General features: G+C 39.9%; 1 pseudogene; it reads left to right on the top strand.

Moving 5' to 3' along the window:
• Positions 1-1,372: 1,372 nt before the first annotated feature.
• Positions 1,373-24,820, top strand: LOC115664479 (mannose/glucose-specific lectin-like; annotated as a pseudogene).
• The last annotated feature ends 283 nt before the right edge of the window (positions 24,821-25,103 follow it).

The following is a 25,103-nucleotide window of genomic DNA, read 5'->3' on the forward strand; positions in this document are numbered from 1 at the left end:
AGAGCTCTTCATTTATGAAGAGTATCACGTCTTGATTGAGTGTCAACCAATTTCCAATGTTTTGTTTTTGTTGACACCTAAATTTTGCCGAGTCATTTATGGTTTAATTGCACAAAAAATAGGGATTAATTTTTAACTCCTAAATAAAAATATTTTCATTAAATTACATAGCACATAGATATTAGGTGCATTTGCATTAATAGAATTTAGTGAAACATATTTTCCTTTTATTTTATTTCATTTTTTATTTTAAAAAATCATTATAAAAATTAAAAAAGAAAAGAGAGAGAGAGAAGACAAAAGAGGGGCCTCTCTCTGGGCACACTTACAAAAAGAAGAAAGGGGAGAAAGGACATAGAAGAAAGTAGTCTGCATATTTTCTTAAGGGATAAGTGCATTGAAAGTCCTAAAACTTGTTACGAAAGTGCAATTGAGTCCCAATACTTTCATAATATGCAATTAAGTCCTAAAACTTGTGACGAAAGTGCAATTGAGTTCTCAAACTTTCAAAAAATACAAACAAGTCCTAAAACTTGTCAAATTGGTTCAATCAAGTCATTCTATTGATTGCACTTTTGGAGAGATCTTCCCAGCACGGTGGACATGTCCATGACAATGAAACGGTCAATTTTCTGCCACTCTAATAGACTGATTATGTACTTTACTACTCATCGCTTGTAAGAAGGTAAACAGAATCAACTACAAGTTTAATATCATTTTTGTGCGTCTATAATGGAATCTACCGCAAAAAGTTGATAGATAGAAGAATGTAGTAAGGTAGTCAGGAGTGATGGTCAACATGTAAACATCTACGGAAGTGTTAGTGTGTTACTGCTTCACGTAACTCTGCCAAGTATGAAGGTTCAAATTCTATCATTCTTTTTTTCTTCTTTACTTTCACGTATTTACTTCGTCTCTTTTGATTTGTTTATGGGACTGTATTATCTTGCCTTTCATTTACCGCAAAATGGGCATGCGGCAGCTTTGCTCAAGGACCTACTTATAGCAAAAAACACTAAACTCCAAAACATTCCTTCGTTCCTTTTTCTATTTGGGATAAGTACTTAAACCAAATTCGGTCAAGTAATTTATCTTTCACAGTAAAGGAATTATATTGATCCAAAATAACACAAAAGCAATACATATTAGATGTCAGATGGATGTGATGATGGTAACACTTACAAAAAACTTTTGCACTTTTGCAGCTGGTTAGATTGGATCATCCAAGTGAATACCTAATTTCTATATCAGACCATATTGATGATTATGGTGGTCATGATGTTGTCCGTTCTCTCAAGATCCACAGCAACAAGAAGACGTACGGACCATTTGGATCTGAACGAGGGCGGCCTTTTGATCTCCCACATTCAGATGGAAAGATTATCGGGCTTCATGGGAAATGCGGCAGCCATTTCCACTCAATCGGAGCACATTTCGGGCCGATTTCGCACTCGTATCCATTTGATGTCGTGGGACCATTTGGTGGTGACAGTGGTATGGACATTTGGGATGACGGAAAATACACTGATGTGAGGCAAATCGTCATAGGCTTCGATTCGGCAATTAAGTCCATCTCTATCTTATACAATGAACATGGACATCCAGTTGGTCCGTTCACATATGGCCCAAGTGGAGGTGGCAAAACATATACGGTGAGCTATGATATGAACATCATCGACATTATCTTCCGTGTCGTGACCTACCCTCGGGTTGCACCACCTAGTGGTTCGGCTAATAGATTACTATGGCTCAACCGAGCTCGGGTTCTCTTAAGCTCATACCAATTTGCGACTTAAGATTAAAGTTCTTAACATGCAAATCATTTTCATTTTAGAGTCGCCACTAATCTATTTTTAGTGGGTTGATTAGACACCCAAGTAAAGTATCGGGAGTTCTACTTTACTCCTACGAACCAGAGATTATGGATTCGGGGACTTGGTTACACTAGAATACCTTTAGTGCCATTTTGGTACTTTTTCTCTTTTATTTTCAAAAATATTTTGACAGGCAGCTTAGATTGATTTTATCCTATTCACTAACATGTTAGGTGATCATGCGGGTGCGCAACCATTGTTTAACACTCAATAAAGCAAAGCAGTAAATAAATTGCAAAGATAAGGAGGAAAACTTTCCTCGAAACAATGAAAGCATCTGCAATGTTAGTTGGAAAATCACATCATCACCCTAAATATAATTTCTAATTAACAGGCAATTTCACTCAAATATTTTTTTATAATTTTCTCTTACTTAGTGAAAACTAAACTATATGGAATGCATGCTACCAGTCTAACATGACATGCGACATACGATTTATTTAAATATCCTAATTCTAATGACGAACAAAAATCATTATTTAACTATTCTAATAAGACACATAATTACATGAACCTAACATATAATTGCTAAATGACACATGGCAAGGTATGAATGATGTGGCAAGGTGACATGCAAGCATGATGCAATTAATCTATATGACACGCACATGTTTATTCTTATTTTTTATGAAATTTGAAATTAATTAAATTCCCTAATTTAAACATACAATTATCCTAAAAAAATAATCTACTTCAATTGAATCTAATCTTTTTGGATTTTTTTTAGAAAAGCAAATTCAATTCAATTCAAACAAAGATAGAAAGAAATCAAATCCACACAACACGGCATTGAATCACAAGAAATATTATCCATATCCATTTAAACATTAGATTGAGGAATCATATCCCGGGCATGAGGATCGGATTAGCCAATTTTCCGTGCGATTGTGAATCGTATCTTGGGAGGGAGATCGAATTGACGATCATAATACATTATGAAATTATGGGAAAATCCCTAATTTAAAGGCTACTCGATATTTCGGATATGCATATTCACTCAAAATATGCTAATCAGATAACAAAATCATTCGAAATAGATAGTCAAATATTCGAATTAAAATTGGATGTTACGTTACTTGAGTATTTTTAGTTTTATTTTTTGGGTTTTATTTATTTTATCTACATAAGGGTATTTTGGTCATATACAATTTATATTTAATATAAGCGATAGGAGTAGGGCTTCAGTAACTGAAGCCGTCAACCCCCTGTTAGCATTTATGATCTGTTTCTTCCACTTTTCTTCTCCTCTCTATTTCTCCTCTCTTCCATCTTCTCTCTTGTCTATTTACCGTAGATTCTCTCAATAGCTTTGTCACATGGTATCAGAGTAGATCTGACTACCCGATTCCTTGATCCTACTGCTAGTTTGAGAGTCCCCTAATAACACTTTTCTTATCTGGTGCGCAGCCACCCAAAGCTGTAAGTTCTACCTATTTTTTTCTTCTAGTCTCGATACATATAAGACCAGGAGAAATCAAATCCACCAAGTTCTGTTTGCGGCTATGGATTACAACACTTACTGATCAGCGGATTCAAGGATTAGAATTTTTCGTTGATTATGATTGGTGTTGCAGGATTTCCATTGAAAATATAATTAATTTAATGGGGATTTTTTTTTCTGGTGAGATATTTTTCTTCTATACAGCAGCCTATATTTCTAAGATTTGAGCATGCCCTTTGTGAAATCAATGGAGCCAATTGCTTCTGATCATATGTCGGTATTGACTATATGGAGCCAAGGGTTGTTTTATTTCTTGCACTGAAGTTTCGGTCATCTTGATTTGTGGTAGATATATTTATATTGAGATTATCACCATGAGTGATACTAGGGGTTCTACAGACAGTGTCAATGTTCAGATTACTACCATTAAATTAAATGGAGCCTCTAATTACTTGTTATGGGCTCAAGCAGTTAAGGTCTATATTAATGCCAAAGGGAAACTTAGGTATCTTACAACAGACCCCCTGCTTTAGATTCTAAAGATTATGGTGACTGGATGAGAGAGAATGATTAACTTTTGGTGTGGTTATGGAACAGCATAGAACCACCCATTGTTGCTAATGTTATGTTCCACACAACTGCCAAGGGAGTGTTGGATGATCTTATGGAGAGCTACTCACAAGACAAAAACATGTCTAGAGTCTATGAATTATATGAGAAGATATTTAATTTTAAACAGGGGGACAAGTCTCTTGGAGAGTATTATAGTGCTTTGAAATGCATGTGGGAAGAACTCAATCTTTATCAACCTATCACTACTGATCTTGAGAGACCAAAGACATAACGGGCTGAATTTCAAGTGGCCAAGTTTTTATCTGGGTTGAATATTGACTTGCAACATGTGAAGAGCCAGCTTCTTGCTGGAGAGAAAGTTCCCTCTATGAATGAAACATTTTGTCGGATTCAACGCATTGTTCCTTCATCTTCTACATCATCTAAAGACAGTTTAGCACTTTTGGCTAATAGTGGTGGTCGTGGTCGTGGTGGACTTTCTAATAGAGGTCACAGTTCAGGGGGAGGCAGTGGCTGTGGCGGTGGACGTAGTGGATATAATTCTGATCGAGACAGCCGTCAGTGTACATACTGCGGCAAATCTGGTCATAATGTTGACACTTGTTGGACCGAGCATGGCAAGCCTGAGTGGGCTCAACGATTAATTACTGCAAATGTTGTTATGTCTTAAGGGAGTGCTAGAAATGTCTCTTCTGGTGACACATATTCATCTATCTCAACCGGGGGTAATTCTTTAGAGTCTATGGCTCGGGATGATATGATTTCACAACTTATCAAGCGTCACTACAAAAAAACATGTAATTTGCGACGGAAATTTTTCGTCGCAAAATTTGCGACGAAATTTGCGACGGATTATATTTTCCGTCGCAAATTTGCGACGGAAATAGACCGTCCAAAGGAATTTGCGACGGATGAAAAATCTGTCGGAAATTTGCGACGGAATTTTTATACGTCGCAAATTCCGTCGCAAATTTGCGACGGAGATAAAAAACCGTCGCTAATTCCGTCGCAAATTTGCGACGGAAATAAGTTCGTCGCAAATTTGCAACGGAAAATAAATCCGTCGCAAATTTTCGACGAAAAAAAAAACCGTCGCCAAATCCGTCGGAAATTTGCGACAAAAACGCACGTCCGTCACAAATTTGTAGTTTATTAGCCCGTGATATTCCAGCCCTATCTCTCTCTCTCGCTCTCTCTCGCTCTCTCTCGCTTTTCTCCTTTTCCATATGTCTGAAATCAGCAAAATTCGCACACGCATATATTAATCTCGGTGAAGCTTTTGTATCGGTAAGTATCATTAGCTACCTTCATGACTATTCATCGTTGAATTGTAATTTCTTTTATTTTATATATGTTTATGTTTGTTTTTTTTTTCGTATCTGCATCACCGGTTGAACGACCATGGACACCTCGCCGGCCTTTGGATGAGGCAGAACGGCCATTTCCGTCGCAAATTTGCGACGAATAAGTGAAAATTCCGTCGCAAATTTGCGACGGAATGAAGGATCCGTCGCAAATTTGCGACGGAATAAAGGAAATCCGTCGCAAATTTGCGACGGAATAAAGGCGATCCGTCGCAAATTTGCGACGGAATAAAGGAAATCCGTCGCAAATTTGCGACGGATCCTTGATTCCGTCGCAAATTTGTGACGGATGAATTCCATTTCCATCGCACATTAAAAATTATTAAAAAATGATTCTTCAGTGATTATTCTTTTTAGGTATGTGTCTAATTGAAGGTCTCGCAATCCAAGTGGACGTTGCAATTCTCATCAAATTGACCACTTTCTCCTACCAATATTTCAATCAAATATTTGGGTAAGTCTTCTTTACATGGTAATTTTTTCTATTTTTGCAATTTCATATTAATTGTTGCGTGAATAACAAAAATTATAATTTAAAAAATTTTATGGATTTAATTAAGAACAATAGATATGATATTTTAAATATTTTACCATAATTTTTTATTTTAATACAGACACAATGCAAAGAGAAAGGGCTTGGATGTATAATAAGAACTTACCTGAACGTCAAGGATTGACAGATGAGTTTCGTACTGGGTTGGAACTATTTTTAGACTTTGCTAGTAGTAAATATGAGTTCATGGATGGAAATAAGTTAAGGTGTCCGTGTAAAAAGTGCGGTAATGGTAAATTTCTTGTGTGTGATCAAGTTAGAGAACACCTTACTAGATTTGGGTTTAGTCCGAACTATTATAATTGGACTTTCCATGGTGAACCATTTATATCTGATGAAGGATATGGAAGAAGTGACCAATTTTCAATTAGGGAAGAATGTGGCTATTATGAGCAATTGAACCCATACGAGAGGATGGTGATTGATGCAGCTAGTTATAATTTTATCACAGAATCAAATCATGCAAGTACTAGTTTTACTCCTATACGTGAACAAGTGGGTACTAGTCATACTTCACAATTGGAAAATATAGGAGTAACGGGTTTTGATGAGAATATCTATAATGAAACTTTTCAATCTAATCAGTTCCGGGATGTGTTGAAAGCAGCAGATGAACCTTTATGGCCAGGTTGTGAGGACCACACTAAGTTATCGGTGACAGCCCGACTATTAAATATTAAGGCAGAGCATAATGTGTCTGCGGATTGCTTCAACTCTTTTGTTGAAGTAATGCGGGAATCATTGCCTCGTGATAACGTCATGCCAAGTGATTTTTATGATATGAAAAAGCTAGTGGATAACTTAGGTCTTCCGGTTGTAAGGATTGATGTATGTAGTAGGGGTTGTATGATATATTGGAGAGATGATGAAAATGCAGAATCTTGCAAATTCTGTAGCCAACCTAGGTACAAGATTAACAGGAGGCCGGGTCGTAATCAGAAGCGTAGACCATGCAAGCAAATGTTTTATCTGCCCTTAATCCCCAGATTGCAAAGGCTTTATGCGTCTAAAGCCACTGCTGAACACATGACTTGGCATGCAAATCATGAAACAGAAGAGGATCTAATGTGTCATCCTTCAGATGCGGAGGCATGGCAACATTTTGATAGAACATACCCTGAGTTTGTGATGGAGCCTCGGAACATCAGGTTAGGTCTATGTGCCGATGGATTTGCTCCATTTGGGAAAACAGGAAAAAGTTATTCATGTTGGCCAGTTATCTTAACGCCGTACAATCTTCCACCCGGTATGTGCATGAAGACACCTTATATGTTTTTGACATTGATCGTGACAGGGCCGCAAAATCCGAAAAAGTTTATAGATGTTTACATGCAACCATTGATTGAGGAGTTACAATGGCTATGGGTTGAAGGTGTCCCTACGTATGACGTTTCTACCGATCAAACATTTGTAATGAAGGCTGCCCTTTTTTGGACGATAAATGACTTTCCAGCTTACGGAATGTTATCTGGATGGAGTACAGCTGGGATCTTAGGATGTCCGATATGTTTGGAGAGGTTAAAGTCATTTAGATTAATACATGGAAAGAAGCCCAGCTATTTTGACTGTCACAGACAATTTTTACCGCCAAGTCATCCTTTCAGAAGGAATAAGAAAGAGTTCACCAAGAATAGGACTGAAAGAACGCGTCCACCAATGAGGTTGACCAGCGATCAAATTTGGGAGCGTGTGCAGGACTTTCCAACTGTTGTTGAGAACCCGCACGGCACGACTTTTGCGTACGGAAGTACACATAAGTGGACAAAACGCAGTATATTTTGGGATCTACCATATTGGAAGGCTCATTTTATTCATCATAATCTTGACGTTATGCACATAGAAAAGAATGTTTTCGACAATGTCATAAATACTGTGATGGATGTCGCCGGAAAAATAAAAGACAACTTGAACGCAAGAAAAGATATGAGAGATATTTGCGATCGGCCAATACTAGCTGTGGATGCAAGCAGTAGGGAACCAAAACCGAAAGCAGTTTATACATTGGATAAGCAGCAGATGCGAGTTGTTTGTCAATGGTTGAAATCTGTGCGGTTTCCTGATGGATATGCTTCGAACCTCGGGAGATGTGTTGATTTGAATGAATGCAAGTTCACAGGTTTGAAGAATCATGATTGTCACATCCTGATGAAAAGACTAATTCCAATAGCTTTGAAGGAAGTTTTACTGAACTTTGTATGGGGCGCCATTACAGAGTTAAGTAATTTCCTCCATGATATTTGCTCGACAGTGTTAAAAGCATCGCACATGGAAAAACTAGAAAGAGATATTCCAATTATTCTTTGCAACTTAGAAAGGATATTTCCTCCAGCGTTTTTTGATTCGATGGAGCATCTCTTAGTTCACTTGCCTTATGAAGCCAAAGTTGCAGGTCCCGTCCAATTTCGATGGATGTACTCATTTGAGAGGTAATGTTTTTTTTAAAATACAGTTCAAATTAGTTTATCATATAATATGTTCCGATAAGCTTCTTTCTATTTCAACTAGATTCTTATATCATTTGAAGAAAAAAGTGAAGAATAAGGCACGTGTTGAAGCTTCAATTTGTAATGCATATATTGTGGAAAAAGTGACAACATTTGCATCATACTATTTTGAGCCGCACGTTCAGTGCAAGAGGCGGAGAGCAGGCAGAAATGATGAGGGCCCCATTGATCCCAATTGCACAGCGTTCTCTATTTTCAATTATCCGGGTCGACCAAGCGGCGCATGTCGGTTTCGTTACTTATCGGGCGAAGAATTTCATGCAGCCCGTACTTATATTTTCTTGAACGCGCCCGTAAGTCGAGCCATACTTCAAGTAAGTGTAAATTTGCAAATATATGTTTTGTGTGTCAAATATTTGCTAATATTTATATGGTTTTTAATATTAGGATTTTCCAATCTGAAATGTTTGGACTACAACCAAATGAGTTTGACCGTTTGTGCAATGAACAATTTGTAGCATGGTTCAAGACATATGTAAGTTGCCTATGGACCAAAACCAAGTTATTAAAATTATATTCATCATTTAGTATAATATATATTATTGACTTTGCATGTGTAACCTTAGGTTCACAGTAATTATGATGAAATTGGAGGGCAAGGATTGCTATATCATCTGTCATGGGGTCCACAGTTAAGAGTTCGAAGTTGGCCAGCATATTTCATAAATGGATATAATTTTCATACTCAAGAATATGGAATGGGAAAATCCACAATGAATAGTGGTGTGTCTGTTCGGTCATCCAATGGTAGCAGTTCAGAAGATGATTTTTATGGCTTGTTGGATGAAATCATAGAGATAGAGTACCATGGACCATTAATGATGCGGGTTGTGTTATTTAAGTGCACGTGGTTCGACCCGGTCAAAGGAATGAAGGTGCATACGAAGTTCAATTTGGTTGAAATAAATCACAAGAAAAGGTATATGAAGTATGAACCATTTGTCTTGGCACAACAAGCAATTCAAGTATGTTATGCATCATATCCTAGTTTGAAACGTGACAAAGCTGATTGGTGGGCTGTATGTAAAATCAAAGCACGGAGGAAAATCGAGGAACACTGGAAGGATAGAGCCTACCAACAAGAGGAAGTGTGTAACACGGTTGAAATTGAGGAATATAACATACCAACTTTACGAGATCCGTGTGGAGCAATGATAGATGTGGATCCAACTGAAATTTGTGAATTAAATGTACAAGAGTATTTAGAATCTGATTTTCAGACAGATGACGAAGACGAGGACGAAGACGAGAACGAAGACGAAGACGAAGACGAAGACAAAGATGAAGATGAAGATTAAAATTTTTGTCACAAAATACTATAGATGTGTAATTATTAACGCTACAAATGCTATTTTGGTTGTTATCATTATTGTTCTTGTTATTATTGTTATTGTGCTTTTTTATTATTGTTATTGTCGATTATTCTTTTTATTTTAATTGATCATCCGAAATTTTGTCCCTAAATGCCGACAAGTCAAATATTATTAACGTGCCCTAACATTTCCGATATTCTAATTTCCATTGCAATATTTGAGATGCCAAAATTTTGGACTGACAAAAAGACGTGGCAAATTTAGGACCCAAATAAATGAGATGCTAAATTTTTGACCGAAAAAAAGACGTCACAAATTTACAACGATATGTAGTATGTCCATATTTGCGACGGACCAGTATATTCCGTCGCAAATTTGCGACGGACTCAAGCTGTCCATCGCAAATTTTGGGAGGGAAATTTTACCGTTCGAAATTTGCGACGGATAATTTAATCCGTCGCAAATTTGCGACGGATTTTTATTTCCATCGCAAAGTTGCCACGGATTTTTTTTTACGTCGTAAATTTTTTGTCGGTCGAAAATTTGCGACGGATATAATTTAATCCGTCGCAAATTTGCGACGGAAAGCGGAGTTCCGTCGCAAATTTGCGACGGATCAGTATAGTCCGTCGCAAATTTGCGACGGATTAAATTATGTCCGTCGCAAATTTTGCGACGGAACTCAACCTATTCGTCGCAAATTTTGCGACGGACTATACTGATCCGTCACAAATTTGCGACGGACTATACTGATCCGTCGCAAATTTTGCGAGGGAATTTTTGCGATTCGAAATTTGAGAACGGATTTTTTTTTAAGTTGCTTGCGACGGATTTTTTTTTCCGTCAGAAATTTTTTGTCCGTGGAAAATTTGCGACGGACATTCAAACTCCGTCGCAAATTTGCGACGGACTTTCTATGTCCCGTCGCAAATTTGCGACGGAACTTAAAGTGTCCGTCGCAAATTTGCGACGGAACTCCAATTTCCGTCGGAAATTGCGATATTATTACCCCCTTCCCCGACGTCGCCCAAGCCCGATCTGCGCTGCTCCCCCGCCGCCGTCGCCGTCGTAGCCGTCGCCGCTGCCGCCCAGCCTCGCAGCCGCCCCGCAGATCCTCCCCCGCCGTCGCCGGTCGCCCTGAGCCCCCCGCCCGTCGGCGTTCGCGATCAGCCGCCCATGACCCCGCCCGGTCGCTCGCCCCCGGTCGCGCCCTCGCCAGTCGCCGTCGCCGCCCAGACCTCGCAAGCGCCCTGCGGCTCCCCGCCGTCGCCGATCGCGGGCCGGCCCATGCTGACCCCCCGCCGTCACCCGCCGGTCGCGCCCTCGCCCGCCCCGCCCCGCCTCGCCGCCCTCGCCGCGTCCGAGCAACGGCCCGAAGCCTCGCCGCCGCCGCCGACCCGCCAGCGGCCGCGCCGTCGCCGTCCGGCCTCGCCGCCCTCGCCCGCCCGCCGGGGCAGCCCACGCTGTCCGCCCGCAGCCGCCGCCGTCGCCGTCGACGCCCACCATCAGCCGGCCGAGGCTCTCGCCGAAGCAGCCCCCCGCCCGTTACCGCCCTCGCCGAAGCACAGCCACCGTTGCCGCCTCCCGACGCCGTCGCCGCCGACCGACACCGTCGCCACCGAGTTCCGCCGTCGTTTGCCCGGTCGTGGCCGAGCACCTGGCCGACTAGTCACCATTTGGGCCCACGCCCGCGTCGGGACTACAACTGTTCGATCGGCCGGTTTTTGTTGTCCTTGAACCAAGTAAGCAACTCCCTAAACCCTAGTTAGTATAATTAGGTAATTAGTCGGACTTGTTTAGGGATTATTTATGATCACTTTTCGTTGGTTAAGTTACGGGTCGATTTCAGGATTGCATGTGGCTTTGATCGATGGTCGACTGGTTAATTTGTCTATTATGTGGATGATTAAGCGTTAAATGACGATAGGGTGATTGATTAAGCGTTTTCACAGAAAATGCTTGAAAATTGAATAATTCTATAAAAAATCATGTAAAATTACGGAAAATTAAAAAAACGGTATATGTTGACAACAAATATGAAATTTGACCGTAAAAGTTTTTTAAAATTTTTAAAAAACTAAAATTTCATAATATCACAAAATAGCAAAAATTAATAGTGACCATCCATTTTGAATGAAATTTAGAGTTTCTAACGTTCCAGGACAAAAAATATTAAAATATTAAAAATTTTCATAACCTTATAAATTGGCTTAAAATAAATGTGGTCACCCATTGTGAGGGAAATTTTTATTTTTTTTGGGTGAAAAAAAATTAAAAAAATATAAAATTTCAAAACTACATAGAATTGCCTAGAAAACATGTGGCCATCAACTTGCAGTGAAATTTAAATTTTTTTAGGTGGCCAAAAAAAATTAGAATTTAAAAAATTTCAAAACTTCACGGAATGGCTTATAATACATGTGGCCACCCACTTTTAGTTATATTTAATTTTTTTAACGTGCCCTAAAAATATTTAAAATAAAGAAGGACAAAAATTTTGAAAACTTTACCTAATAGCTTATACTACCTGTGGCCACCCAATTTTAGTATGGAAAATTTTTTTTATTTCACGGGAAAAATTTTATATTAAAAAATAATAATTTAAAAATTCTACAAATTTTTAAATTTCAAAACTTTACATAATGTCTTAGAATATCGGTGGCCACCAACTTTTAGTGAAATTTATTTTTTTTAGGTCCCAAAAAAAATTTAACAATAATAACAATTTTTCTCTTACACAACTTTACAGAATGACTTAGAATACCTGTGGCCACCCACTTTCAGTGAAATTTAAATTTTTGTACGTGGTCAAAAAAAATTTAATCAAAATGAATGCGATTCATATAGTGATGTTTGATACCTGTGGCCACCCATATCGTGCTCATATATTGATGTTTCATATCAAATGAATGGGATTCATAGTATATTTGTTCGTAGGAAATTGCACGTCATAAGCACTCGACATTGGCTCATTTCAAGGAAACATTTTCTCAGTCTTTCCATCAAAATGGTAAGCTTCGTCATGTACATCATTATATGTCCGTAATACGTGTCAATAGTTCTTTACATATTCGCATAACCTTCCTACTTATCAGTATAAACGTGGAGGTCATTCGTATAGAAGACAAGCATCTTCCTCGTCCTCGTCCCCAGCCCTTTCCTCTTCCCCTGTCCCGTCATCTAACCCTCAACCACAATATGGTCCATCACAATATGGACACGTTGGCCCTTCCTCCAATACTCAACAACATGTTACGAGACTTGGCCACATGCGAACTGAATCTCCTCCAGTTCAATCTCCTTTAGCTCCCTCTCCTTCCGTTCCACCCCATTATTCGGCGGAACAATCGAATATTGACGGAAACACAGGTCAAGAAGATAACCGATTCTTCATATGCCCATTTGGAAATTCGTAAGTACTTCATTTTTATTTTAGTATATGTAATGTTTAGGGCTTTAGATATTGATGTCAACTGAATTGTCGATGTTGCACAATATCCGTATGATTGCAGATCCACGGATGCTCCGTCTGTTGTGGGGGAATTGAACAAAATAGTAAGAAACTTTTGGATGGGAGAGTATATTAATTACAGAAGTGTTCCACAAGAAGTGAAAGAAATGTGGTGGAATGAGTTCAAGGTAAGTTTTACATATTTTATTTTCTCACCAATTAAGTTTGGTGTAGTATATTGATGGTCAAGAATGATGTAAAGGGACCAGAACAACTCTGTAGTTTTCGATACCTAAAGGACTAGATATTTTCCCCGACATGAACTTTACAAAATCTGTCTATATTTGTCTGATGCATGGTTATGGATATGTGATCATCATAATAACTTTCAATTTGTGTTTTCATTCATTGCAGCGGAAGTTCAAGTGGGAGGAAGCGGAAGATAATGAAGTGAGAAGAATTTTCGATAAGAAAAACAGTGATTTTATGCGAAATGTCATGAATAGAGCGAAGATCAAGCAAGTGAAGCCGTCTTTCTTTACAGCTGACAATTGGGCGGCAATTAACAGATTTTGGGCATCTGAACAGAGTCGGCAACTCTGTGAGCAGAATAAGAAGAATCGATCTTCTAGCTCTAGTGATGGGTCGCCCACATATCTTTGGGGTTCTATCAACATTGCGGAGCATCGCAAACGCGGTAAGTCTCGTTAAATGAGTTATAAGTTAATTTAATTCAATTACTCATGTTTACATTTTGTAGGCACAAGAATTGGGGACGGAACCCACATTTGTAGCTACATTTGAACGCATATTCCAAAAGAAAGATAAGACATGGACTGGCGATCGAGCAAAAGCTGTTAAGGTATGTAAGGTTATACTTTAGCTTATATGTAAACTATAAAGAAAACCGTGAATGCTTTCAATATTTATGGTAGATATATGTATATATATAGTGATTTTATTTTCATCTACATTGTTAATGTAGGAAAAATATGATGAACTTTTAATGAGCAGTGCTAGTGGTAGTGATAATTGTCCTGAGTCTGGGCCACCAGTTGATAATATGGCATTATGGATGGAGGCAACGGGTGGGGTGAAAAAAGGGAAAATATTTGGGATGGGATCGTTGTCAAGGATGTACATGCCGAATAATCCTGAAAGTTCATCATCCACTGCGACTGGTCGAAGGAGGCCACGACAAGACGAGCAATTGACCCAAAAAGTGCATCGTCTGAATAATTTACTTGTTCAGAAGGACGAACAAATAAATAACTTAGAACAACAAATGAGACTCGTTATGCAACACCTTAACCTCAATCGCTATGACGATCCTCCTGTACCTCCAGCCAATCCAGTAGGTGATGGGCACAATGATGACCAACACATTGATGCCGAGAATGCTGATGATGATGATGATGATGATGATGATTTTCTCCAGTCTTTCTAGTTAAAATTCTCAAAATCGGGGGTAAGCTTGCTTCATAATCTTGGTTTTTCATAATTTCACTCATATTCATAAGTAAGAACATTTATGTTCGTCCTGAAACGTATTTTTGTTAACCCTCTTGTTATTTTACACCTAGTTCCACATCCATGCATAAACGGTTCTTTTATATTCTGGACTGATTTATGTATCGACATTTCCTCAGGTCTCGATAAAAGTGACTACTTTTGGTGTCCTGCCATCGTACCAAAGCTGCGTCTTCTTGTGTATGATTTTTCTGCGTCTTCTATGGTTGTCCCGTCTCTTAGTTCATGTTTTGAATGTATTGTAAGATTGAATATCCAATAGCATCATGTCAGACTCTGTAACCTTCCTTCAGTTATTTGTTTCAATTATATGTCATTGCAGCTTGTTTGTTAGAATTTATGGTTTGTTCGTTTTTCTGTTTCAATTATATGTCATTGTCTCCTTTGTTTGATATGGACAAGAATTTATGGCCGAAATGATGTAAACATAGCGACGAATATTTTAAGCCGAATTTTGCGATCATTACAGTTCGTCGCTAATTTGCGACAAGTGCATTTTTCAACGAATTTTTGCGACGAACTTTGCGACGAATTTTGCGACGAAATTGCGACGAAATTTGCGATGTAATTTGCGACGAATTTTGCGACGGTTCGTCGCAAATTTGCGACGAAATATTTGCGACGAATTTTGCGACGGATTGTATTCGTCGCTAATTTTGCGACGAAATTTGCGACGAATTTTGCGACGAAATTTGCGATGAATTTTGCGATGAATTTTTGCGACGAATTTGCGACGAAATTTGCGACGAATTTTTGCGACGAATTTCCAACGAATTTCCGACGAAATTTGCGACGAATTTTGCGACGGATAGAGTTCGTCGCAAATTTTCGACGAAATATTTGCGACGAATTTTGCGACGGATTGTATTCGTGGCTAATTTGCGACGAATTTATGTTCGTCGCAATTTTGCGACGAACTTTTAAATTTTCCGTCGCAAAATTTTGCGACGACCTAGTAGCGACGGAATTTTTTCCGTCGCAAAATTTTGCGACGACCTAGTAGGCAAAATTCGTCACAAATTCGATTTGCGACGGATTTTTCCAAATTTTCCGTCGCAAATTTCGTCGCTAATCCGGTGTTTTTTTGTAGTGCATGTCCAGAAACTAGGGGCTTTCAATTCCTTATCCACTGCAACTCTTGCACGTACAGGTAACATGGCCTTTTTCTCTACATTGTCTCCTAGCACCTGGGTCATTGGCTCATGAGCTTCTAGTCATATGACGGGTAAGCAAGAACTATTCTCTTCCCACCATAGTTCTTCATCTAAGTTATTTTAGCTAATGGTTCATCTACTCATGTGGTTGGATCAGGGGATGTTTCACTCACACCTTCCTTATCTTTGTCCTCTGTCTTACATGTTCCCTAACTTCCTTTGAATTTGTTATCTGTTAGTCAGTTAACTAAAGCTCTTGATTATTCTGTTACATTTTACCCCTCTTCTTGCATCTTTTAGGACCTTCAGACAAAGAAGACGATTTGTGGAGGGCATGATTGTGATGGACTCTTCTATCTGGATGGTGTCTCTATTACTGATGCCAATGGTCTAGCTGCTAGTTCTACTACCCCCCTATTATGTCATTCCCGTTTAGGATATTTATCTTTATTTAAGTTACAACAAATAATTCCCGAGTGTGAATCAGTTTCTACTCTTGAGTGTGAGGTGTGTGAACTTGGGAAACATCATCGTAGTTCTTTTCCTAGTCGTAGTGATTCTCGTACATCTACTTTACTTGAACTTGTTCATTCGGACATATGGGGACCTTTGCGTTTTCATAGTAGAAATGGTTTGAAGTACTTTGTTACTTTTGTGGATGACTATTCTCGTCCAACATGGCTTTATATGCTTCATGACCGTTTTGAATTTTTATCTGTTTTTAAATTATTTCATCGTGAAGTTACTAATCAGTTTAATACATTCTTTAAAATTTTGCGAACTGATAATGCTCTAAAATACTCACAAAAATCAATTTCTTTGTTTTGTTCTAATCTTGGCATTATACATCAAACAAGTTGTATTTATACCCCTTAGCATAATGGTGTGGCCGAGAGAAAGAATCGTCATCTCCTAGAAGTTGCTCATTCACTCTTGTTTTATATGCATGTCCCAAAATCATTTTGGAGTGATGCTGTCCTTACTGGCTGTTACCTCATAAATCGTATGCCTTCCACTGTTCTCAATAATCAATCACCGATTAGTGTTGTGTTTCCTGACAAGCCAGTATTCCCTGTTACCCCTTGTGTCTTTGGGTGTGTTTTTTTTGTCCATAACTTACGTTTTGGTGTTGATAATCCCCTCGTGCCTCCAAATGTGTTTTTCTGGGGTATTCACAAACTCAAAAAGGATATAGGTGTTATGATCCTATGACTTGTACTCAATATGTCAGTGCTGATGTTACTTTTTTCGAGGATACACCATACTATTCTGCTGAGGATAAAGAGTTTTCAACTGACATTGTGGCCGATCTTCCTATCTCATAACTTATCCCCTTAGACTCCGTTAGTTCTTCTCCCGTGTCTCCTCCCTTGCAAGGTGTCAGCGGCGAAAGCAGTCTACGATACCACCAATCTCCAACTCTTCCATGCCCTCCGTCCAATCTCCCTCCTTGTCTCCTCGTCCGAACAATCTTCCGATTGCCCTTCGCAAAGGTACTCATTCTTGCACACAAAAATCCTCCTCTTTTGCTTACCCTATCGAGCGCTATGTGTCTCTTTCACAGCTTCCTGCCCCATTACATGACTTTGCTCTATCATTACATACTCACACAATTCCAATCTCTAACACTGAGGCCTTGTCTCATCTTGAGTGGAAGAGAGCTATGGATGTGGAAATGGAAGCTTTGGTGTTCCGCCAGACGTGGTCTTTGGTTGATCTTCCTCCCGAGAAAGATGTGGTGAAGTGTCGATGGGTGTACACCATCAAGTACAACCCGGATGGCTCAATCGAGTGTCTTAAGGCCGGACTTGTTGGTAAAGGTTTTACTCAAACTTGTGGGGCGGACTATTTTAAGACATTTTCCCTTGTGGCGCGTCTCAATTCTGTTCGTGTAATTATTCCTCTTGCTGTGAATTTTTATTGTCCATTATATCAATTGGATGTGAAGAATGCATTTCTTTATGGTGATTTATCTGAAGAAGTATATATGGAGCAACCTCTTGGGTATGTTGCTCAGGGGGAGAATTGTAGTAAAGTGTGCCGACTGCATAAGGCCATTTATGAGTTGAAACAGTTTCCAAGAGCATGGTTTGAGAAATTCAGTTCAGTGATTTCGAAGTGTAGTTTCTACCAGTGTTATTCTAATCATTCTGTTTTTGTTCGGAAGAAGGAGTCCGGAGTGATCGTTCTTGTTGTATATGTAGATGATATAATTGTCTCCGGCAGTGATGTGACCGGCATTTCTGAAGTCAAGTCTTTTCTTCAGCAGCAATTTCAGATTAAAGACTTGGGAGCTCTTAGGTATTTTCTAGGTATTGAAGCTTTACGAAGTAGGAAAGGTATTAATTTGTCTTTGCAAAAGTATGTTCTTGATATTTTATCTGACACTAGTAAACTAGCTTCCAAGCCAGTTGATACTCCTATGGATCCAAATCAAAAGTTTGGAGTTGATGATGGAGATGATATTGAAGATAAACATCGATATCGGAGTCTAGTTGGGAAACTAATTTATCTTACTGTTACAAGACCCGATATTTCCTTTGTTGTTGGTGTAGTGAGTCAGCTTATGAAGTCACCCAAGAAGGCTCATTGGAATGCTGTTTGTCGCATTCTTCAGTACCTTAAAGGCTCTCCTGGTAAGGGATTGATTTATAAACTGAATGGTTCTTCCAATCTAGTTGGCTACTCTGATGCTGATTGGGCCGGGTCAGCGTGTGATTGGCAGTCTACGACTTAGTATTGCACTTTTCTTGGTGGCAATTTGGTTACTTGGAGAAGCAAGAAATAAACTACCATTGCCAGGTCTAGTACAGAAGCTGAATATCGTGCTATGGCACATATTGTGGCTGAATTGTTGTGGTTGAAATCCCTTCTCCGGGAGCTTGGATTTTCTATTAATCAACTTATTGATATGATGTGTGATAATTAAGCAGCTATTTATATCGCTGGGAATTCTATTTTTCATGAGCAAACCAAGCATATAGAAGTTGACTGTCACTTTGTTAGTTTGCTGATATGTTCACTAAAGCGTTGTTTCGTCTTGCCTTTGTTGCTGGTTGTTCCAAGCTGGGCTTGGGTGATCTATATGCTCCAGTTTGAGGGGTAGTGTTTTGTTACTTGAGTGTTTTTAGTTTTATTTTCTGGGTTTAATTTCTTTTATCTACATAAGGGTATTTTGGTCATATACAATTTATATTCAATATAAGCGATAGGAGTAGGGCTTCAATTACTGAAGCCGTCAACCCCATGTTGGCTTTTAGGATCTGTTTCTTCCACTTTTCTTCTCTTTTCTATTTCTCCTCTCTTCAATCTTCTCTCTTGTCTATTTACTGCAGATTCTCTAAATAGCTTTGTCACATTGGATAAGATTTTTTACCTAATTCGGATATCGACTTTCCAAGTTCAAACTCGCAACAGATGGCTCGAGATCGGCAGTAGTGTTCTCGGTGGTGCTCGGTGTTGGCTTCTCAGTACGATTTCCACGTTACGGTGAGGAATTTGGCAACGGAACAACACCTCTAAAACAAAAGCAAGAACAAGCAACGTCGGACTTGCAATTGGTGCTGGTCATCGAGAGTAGATTATGGCTGAAGGCCAACGAGTCGCGGCTTGGCTCGGTTTGCTTCGTCAGTTCAGCAAAGCGGCTGCAAGTCACGATGGAAGCATGGAGGACGCAACGGAGAGCTTGCTGAGGACGTCACCGAATCAACGCAAACGATGGTGCTTCGTTGGAACTGGGCTTGCTGAATGTTTTTCCTCCTCAAGGCCACCTGTTAGTCTCACAAAGGACCCTTCTTTTCAAGCGGTGGTCAAAGTCCTCCTTTTTCACCAGAATTTCACCACTTGGCCCTCTCTCTATGCTATTTTCTTTTGAATTTTCTCTTTGAGCAAGTGCTGGAACTCCTGGCTCTTGAATGTCTCGCTGGCGTTGATGGAGACCGGATCGGATAGCGTACCGCGAAACCGTAGTAACGTCAGCGGGAAATCAGCAACCTTCAGGGACTGAGTTGGGAAACCCGCCGGGATTGTTGGTGGTCTAGCGAGAGGAAAACAGCAGCGAGTCGTCGGGGGCGTGGCCACAGGTCTGGCCGCGGAAGAGTGGGGCTCGGCCGTGGAGGATCAGGCTAGGCTCTCTATCTCTCTTTCACTCTCACTCTCTCAGTGTGTTCTCTCTGCATATTATGAGCACTCTCTGAATATTTTGGAATTCTCCTCTCCCCCGAAAGAGAGCCCCCGTCCTCTATTTATAAAGATGGTTGCTCCTTATGGATGAGAACTTTTATCAGATAATGACAATCTTTTCTATTCAAATTCCAACTCATCTCACGATCCGATTTTCTCTTTGAAGCTCATAAGATGGCTTTAATGCGGATATTTCTTATCTCTAAAAGCCTTCATCTTCTAAATTCTCCTCCTTTTACTTGATTTCGAAATTACTCAATCCTAATCTATCTTTTTTAATAGAATCGAATTGATAACTACAGACAATCAAATAATCACCGGAGATCAATCTTTATCCGCAAGGAGTTGAGTGTAGAATTTAAATTCGCCAGAGTCGACCACATCTTTTTCAATTACACGCACGACTGTACGTGATAACACCGCGCTCGAGCCATATGATTCACACATGATTGCAAATATGAATTATGCTAATGATATTTTTGTTTAGGGGTCGGACCAACCCCTAATTTTCTTGTGCAATAAAGAATTAAATAGGATAGACAAAATTTAGGTGTTAACATTCAGGATCCAATGTGATTTCATTGATGTCCTTGATGCTTTATTTTTTCTGGTGAAGTCTAATCTTCATTATTAAAGTAGATAGTTGTCCTTAAATTTTTTCATTTTTATCCTTTTTCTTTCTTAGGTCAAGCTCAACTATCCGAGTGAGTACTTGACATCCATCTCGGGCTACACTGAAGAAGTTTCCGGACTCACCATTCTTCAGTCATTGACAATCCACACTAATAGAAGGGATCATGGATCGATCGGAACAGCTAATAAAGGGAGGCTTTTTTCATTTCCATACACCGGTGGCAAAATTGTTGGGTTTCATGGGAGTTGCAATGGCCCTCATCTCGAGTCAATCAGAGCTTTTTATGAGCCAATTCCTCATACACATCCTATTAAGGTTTTCAGGCCTTTTGGAGGCAAAAGCCAAAAATCCTGGGATTTTGTTAATTTAAAGGGGATTGATGTTCACTACGCAGACTTCATCGAGTCCATTACTTTTGAAGTCGATGACGCGACCAGCTCCGCACCGGAAACTAATTATGGTGGAAATGGCGGGGAGAATACTTTCAAGGTTGTATCTAGACTCTTTCCTTTTCTCTTTTTCTGTTTCTACTTGAATGTCGTAAGTTTATTTTTCTAGCTTATCATAACATTAGTCAGGTTACGGCATTATGAACCTTAAGATTCTTAACAATTGTATCTCAAATGCACATGAAAAGTTCATACCAGAGATACCTGATGATCAGCATGATTGTTGGAAAACCAAATGAAAAATTAATGACTTCGCTTTATTAAAATTAGGCAAAGACAAACCTAGCCATAAACAAAAGGTAAATTAACTTTTGATTTACAAAATGAAATGTACTACCGAATTGATTAGAAACGTAATTTGCACAAATCATAGCATATATAACTTATTGTACAGATACGAATCGCATTTCGAAAGAGATCTACCAATTTATTTTGCTCATCGAATGATGCAACATATAGTCACTCATGTCGAATATGACTTTCTGTGGCCTTTTTGCAGGTTAAACTGAGAAAGGGAGAGGACATAACTTCTTTTGCTGGATATCTCAAAAATGCAAATGATAGTGGCACTTTAATCAACTCGCTCACATTTCAAACCAACGAAGGAATATTGGGACCCATTGGTCGAGAGGAAGGGGAGTACTTCTCCTTACCATCGGAAGCTGGGAAAGTTATCGGATTTTTCGGGACAAGTGGTGATTTTCTTAAATCTATTGGAGCACGTGTCGAGCTATACTCTAACAAGCTCTATCCCTATAAGTCCGCGAGGTTATTTGGGAGGTTGAATGCCTCATTTTGGGATGATGGCAATAAGCATACCAATGTAACGAAAATCATTGTTGAATTTGAGCCAAGTAAAGGGTCATGCATCCAATCAATCACGTTTCAGTATGAAGAGGAGAGTAAAGAATTGTGGCAATCTGAGACACATGGTGGCATTGATAGAAACAACTTCGATATAGTACGGAATGTCGAAATCCATACGGTATGTCCCCATACATACATATGCTTTTTAAAATCCTTACGAAACTTGCATAGCCTACGTTAGCAGTAGACTCTTTCAAGACTTAAATCATGAGTATGATGGTTATGTCTATTATTGCATATCAAAATACATGATCCAGATGAGTATTTGACTTCAATATCCGGGTATCTTTCCCATGATGACATTCAGTCCCTCACGTTTCAAACTAACAAAAAACGATCAGACCTATTGGCGATGAAGATTAGGCATTGCACTCCTCGTCTCCTGCAATGGGTGGCAAAATTGTTGGATTTTATGGGAGGAGTGGTGAATGTCTTGAAGCAATTGGACTATATTTTGAACCAATGTCTCATTTTTACCCAATTAAATCAATCGGGCCATTTGGAGGCCTAGGTGGATGTGCTTGGGACGATGATAAATTCAGCGGTGTAAGGGAAATTGAGGTAATGTACGACGATGTTATCCGTTACATTATGTTTGTGTATGAAAAGAGTGGCGAACGAGTTTGCTCAGTTATGCATGGTGGCCCCACAGGAGAAGACAAGTCCAAGGTCACCAGGGTAAGTGTTTCTTTCATTCTCCAATTCGTCGTTGTTTACTTGCTCATATCTCATTGGTCGAGATGATGTTGATATGTGTCCGGTCACATGATTTAGTAAATTAAACTTGACAAATAGGTCTTATTTTCATCACTCGTCCAGTCTTAAGAGAGACTTTTGAGATTGCGCAGGTTAGATTGGATTTTCCGCAGGAGTACCTAACATCGATCTCTGGTTATAAGCGAGAGAATGGTGACGACGACATCGATAATGCTATTGTTCAGTCGCTCACAATTCATAGCAATAGAGGAATACATTGTCCCTTTGGCAAAGAGACAGGGACATACTTTTGGTATCCATCGACCGGAAGCAAAATCATCGGCTTTTATGGAAGATGGGGCGAGACCGTCAATTCCATAGGGGTATATGCGGAGCCCATACCGCACACGTATCCTTTTAAAGCCATTGGACCCTTTGGAGGCTCTGGTTGTACTCCATGGGATGATAGAGTGTATACTGATGCGAGCGACTTTTATATCATTGTCGGCAACGTAATTCACTCCATCGGGATTGTGTACGATAACAATGGTTCCATTGTCCGATGCTCTCAACATGGCTGAGGAGACGGGCCTCCAGACACCTTCGTTAGTCCATATCTCAATCCCTCTCTCTCTCTCTCTCTCTCTCTCTCTCTCTCTCTCTCTCTTCCGTCTGGAAGTCGTCCATGTATACATGTTGCTTTTCGCAATGTTCTTAGCTTCACTTGGCACAGTTTTTTTTCAACGAAGACTCAGGCACTTCTTTTGGCATCTTATTTCTCGAGGCTTCACTTGTTTTCCCAAGTAAAACATGTTTCGCTTTGCTATTCTTGCAGGTCAGTCTGGATTATCCCAAGGAGCCTCTAGTTTCAATATCGGGTTGGAGGGAAAAGTGCCAAAAAAGTCCTAAACCTTTGGCATTGGTGCCAATTTAGTCCTAAACCTTTTTTTGGTGCCAATTAAGTCCTAAACCTTTTAAATTGATGCCAATTCAGTCCTAAACATTTTATTTTTGTGACAATTTTGACCGGAATTTGCCGACGTGGACGCCTGCCGGCCGGCGGCCGGTCACCGGCGCCGACGTGGCGTTGACGTGGACAATTTTAATAATATTTTAATATTTTTTGAATTTTTTATTTTTTTCCTTTTTTTCTCTTTTTTTTTCCACTTTTTTTTTGGTCCCCCCTCCCTCCTCTGGCCGGTCGCCGGTCGCCAGAGGGGCGAGCTCGACCTCGCCGGCCACTGGCGAGGGCGAGCCTCACCTTGGTCGGGCGAGACTCGACCTCGCCAGATCCGGCGAGGTCGGGCCTCGCCGCGGCCTCCGGCGAGGGCTCGAGCCTCGCCATGGTCGGGCGAGGCCCGACCTCGCCGGATATGGCAAGGTCGCTGGGCGAGGCTCGACCTCGCCAGATCCGGCGAGGTCGGGCCTCGCCCGACCATGGCGAGGCTCGCCTCCGGCGAGGCTAACCCTCGCCGGGCGAGGCCGCTGCCCTCGCCAGTGGCCGGCGAGGTCGAGCTCGCCGGCCAGAGGAAGGAGGGGGGGACCAAAAAAAAAAGTGGAAAAAAAAAGGAAAAAAAAATAAAAATTCAAAAAAATATTAAAATATTATTAAAGTTGTCCACGTCAGCGCCACGTCGGGCCGGTGACCGGCCGCCGGCCAGCAGGCATCCACGTCAGCAAATTCCGGTTAAAATTGATCGGAAGGACTAAATTGGCATAAAAACAAAAGGTTTAGGACTGAATTGGCACCAATTTAAAAGGTTTAGGACTTAATTGGCACCAAAAAAAGGTTTAGGACTAAATTGGCACCAATGCAAAAGGTTTAGGACTGAATTAGCACCAAAAAAAGGTTTAGGACTAAATTGGCACTAATGCAAAAGGTTTAGGACTTTTTTGGCACTTTTCCCTTGGGTTGGATGAACGGAAGCGGAAACACTCCACAAACTATCATCCAGAGCCTGAAAATACATACCACGCAGACCACTTACGGGCCGTTTGGATCAGAGGATGCTCTTGGAAGGTTAACGGAATTTCGTAACCCGCCGGCATTAGGTGGTGGCAGGATCGTTGGCTTTTTCGGAAGTGCGGGATCATGTCTTAATTCTATCGGAGCCCGTTTGGAACCATATTAAGTTAAACCCCCTCCCTCTCCTAAGCTTTATTTTTATTTACTTTTTTTGTCTTTGGCTTGTGATTGTAAGAATCTTCTTTTTTATTTCTTTTTTTTTAAATGATGTTGAAATTAGTCTTTTTTTCAAGCGTTTGACATGGAAATTTTCGGTAAATCTGAGGATTAACTATGAGGATGCTCCGAGACGTAGCTGAGATTATATTTGGACGGGATTCTAGTCGTCAAAGAGAAGAAAATGAAGAATATAAAGGCATGAATAGTAGTTATACGAGGACTATTATTGAATTAGAGACAGAGATGCACATAAATACATGGATAGAACTTCTCAACCAAAACATAACCTTTATAAATCTAAGGGTTAAACCTCCGTCTTCACGTTGACTCAAG

This window comes from Syzygium oleosum, unplaced genomic scaffold (assembly GCF_021117445.2).
Source record: "Syzygium oleosum isolate NSW1041296 unplaced genomic scaffold, Sole_v2.1 Sole_v2.33, whole genome shotgun sequence".
Classification (NCBI taxonomy): Eukaryota; Viridiplantae; Streptophyta; class Magnoliopsida; order Myrtales; family Myrtaceae; genus Syzygium; species Syzygium oleosum.